Source organism: Eptatretus burgeri, chromosome 5 (assembly GCF_056783735.1).
Source record: "Eptatretus burgeri isolate ZD-2024b chromosome 5, Ebu_testis_v1, whole genome shotgun sequence".
Lineage (NCBI taxonomy): Eukaryota > Metazoa > Chordata > Myxini > Myxiniformes > Myxinidae > Eptatretus > Eptatretus burgeri.
The window spans coordinates 95,091,990-95,095,116 of record NC_140965.1 but is presented as its reverse complement, the minus strand read 5'-3'; the positions used below and the strand labels follow the sequence as shown (position 1 = coordinate 95,095,116).

Here is a 3,127-nt window from a genome sequence, read left to right as displayed (position 1 = left end):
CCCTGCTGCTCCACTAAATGTCATGTTATATAATTGAATTATAATCAACATTGTGAATATATGATCCATTTATTCATATATATATATATATATATATATATATATATATATATATATATATATATATATATATATTATTATTATTATTATTATTATTATTATTTTAAACAAGAGCAAAACACAATGCAGATTACTACGGTACGACCCTACTCAACGAGATAACCAAGAGAACTGAACGAGTGAGTGGCAGGAGATGCGTGAAAAGCCGGGAGATGCGGGTGTTCGCTTGCTTGGCTGCGCGCGTCCCAAAGCTCGCTCCACTCGTAACTCGGATCTAGACTCGTAACACAAAGCAAAAAAATCGTCGGAGCAACGGCTCGTAACTCGAAATACTCGTAAGTTAGTGCATTTGTATGTCAAGGTATTACTGTGTATATATATATATATATATATATATATATATATATATATATATATATATATATATATATATATATATATATATATATATATATGTATATATATATATATGTATATACAGTATATATATATATTTATATATATATATATATATATATATATTATATATATTATATATATATGTGTATTCGTATGTGTGAATATTTATATATACATATGTATAATATATATATATATATATATATATATATATATATATATATATATATATATATATATATATATATATATATCCCCCAAAAATATACAACTTTTCATCTGCAAAGAGGATGGTCATAACATATATTTTTAAAAAAGATATATGGCTGGATAGAAAGCTGAAAAGTTGAAGTTTATTGTACCAATGTCAAAATTGCCAGCAAAATTTAAATTTTGGTATAGAATCGTCGTTTTCTTTTTGACCACATGTTCGACGTTGGCTCCACGTTGTCCGATCACAGCCTGCAAACGCGTTGTCATGTTCTCCATCACTTTGGAAAACGTTTCCTGAGGAATGTTCTGGATTTCTCGGTGGATGTTTTCCTTCAGCTGATCAAGAGTCTGAGGCCTAGGGTTTCCATAGATCCTGTCCTTGAGATACCCCCACAAGAAGAAGTCTGGAGAAGTAAGGGCAGGGGAATACGGTGGCCACTCAACGTCTTCGTAGAGGGAGATAAAGCGGCCCTCAAAATGTTGGTTGAGAAAACGCCTTATTTCCCTGACTGTATGGGGCGGTGCCCCATCCTGCTGGAACCACTGGGTGCTCATCTGGATCAGGCTGTTTCTCCTACGGACCTGAGTACGTAGCTGTGACAGATAGAATTCCTGAATCATTTCACGATAGTTCCTCTGGTTTAAGTAATGCAAAAAAATGCAAGTACATCCCTGGTCATCTTCAAAGAAGTGTGGACCAATTATCCCAAACCAACCAACCGCCACCCACATGGTGACTTTGAGAACATATCGAGGCACCAGTTCAGTTGATGCATTACCAGGATTTTCAGTTCCCCAGTACCGAAATTTTTGCGTGTTTACCTCCCCGGACAAGTGAGCATGGCATCCGTCCGTTATGTGAAGTTTTTTGAGGAAGTCTGCATCTTCCTCCAACTTTCCTGAGAACCAATTTGCAAAGTCTAGTCGTTTGCGTTTCTGTTGATCAGTAAGCACCGTTTCCGTTTGAATTTTGTATGGAAAGGCATGAATGTCTTGGCGAAGGATCCTCTGAACGGTGCTCTTATGAATGTTTGCCTCGGCAGAAAGTTGTCGAATCGATTTTTTTGGACGCTGAACGACCACCTGTCTCACCATTTCCACATTTTATTCACTACGACCTGTCCTCTTCCGACCACTGTGACCCTTGTGAAGGTCACAGATGGTTCCTACATTGGTAAACTTTGCGATGGTGCACTTTATTGTCCGAAAGTTTGGTGCATGGCGCAAGTCGATACCGAAATGTCTCGAGTAAAGACGTTGCACCTGTATGACACTTTTCGTCTGGTGCCAAAGTTCAACAATTTTCGTCCGTTGTTGTATGGTCAGTCTTGGCATTTTTCTGGTGCTTGCTTGGTATCAAAATAAACTTCAGGATCTCTGCAACAAGAAATGAAGCATTAGTGACAAAATTACTGCTTTTTTAGGATGAAGCACAGCATTTAAAAAGTTGTATATTTTTTTGGGACACCATATATATATATATATATATATATATATATATATATATATATATATATATATATATATATATATATATATATATATATATATATATATACCAGGGGGTCCTCGACTTTAGACGGAGTTCCATTCCTATGACGCGTCGTAACGCGATTTTCTGCGTAGTCGGAACACACCTTTTCGTGTGTTCTGCCCCTCATTCCTCAAACAATCTTTTAGCCTTCTCCTGAATCAACATAAGGCTCATTTGGATACGCCGTTGATGGTGGTCTTCCAGCCAAAGCACTACTAGTGAGGTCGCTTGAGGAAATTACCGTTACACACTGGAAGAAAGCATGGGCTTTTGGATTTCGATAGAGCTGGTCATAATAGTAAATTTTATCCACGGTTACATGAACACCATCCTGTGGTGCATGCAGGAGATCTGCCGAAAATTTCTCTTTATAACCACACCCATTTTCTCCTTTTTTGCGGTGGAGGCACTGGGAACGCCCCGAATATGCTCCTTTTTCCCTTGGAGAAACGCGGAAAGCATGTCAAAATGGTGGCGTCGGAGGGCGAAAGTGACGAATTCGAAACTTTTTTTCCGCCGATTTTGTAAATTCTGACGATTTCTGCCAATCAACATCATGAATTCGGTACGTATGACGAACAAACGTTATTATTATATTTCCACAATGGCGTCTACTTCCTGTTTCTCATCCAGTCCAACGTAATCTTGTCGCCTTCACTCAGTGGATGTTAGCTGGATGTGAAAGGGCGTGGCTCATCAAGGAATTCGAGACAGATATATGCGGCGACGTAGACTGTGAGAGCGACCATCACGAGCAAGCTTCCGCTGTACAACAGAGGTTCTTCAGGCATCTTTAAGGCCTATATCAGACAATTATTAGAATGGGCAACCCATTCGAAGTGGACTGTGCTGAGTTAGTGACCCTTAGCAGAGACTGTGCCCCAGACGACTCTGTGGTAAACTTGAGAACATTGGAAAAAG

General features: G+C 38.4%; 1 pseudogene across 1 annotated transcript in view; it reads left to right on the top strand.

The window, feature by feature from the left end:
- The first annotated feature begins 2,412 nt into the window (after positions 1-2,412).
- LOC147026991 (uncharacterized) overlaps positions 2,413-3,127 on the top strand; it is a 66,505-nt pseudogene continuing 65,790 nt past the window's right edge. The window contains exon 1 of the transcript XR_015058592.1: positions 2,413-3,127. This exon is cut by the window's right edge and continues 1,661 nt beyond it. The product of XR_015058592.1 is annotated as an uncharacterized LOC147026991 (transcript).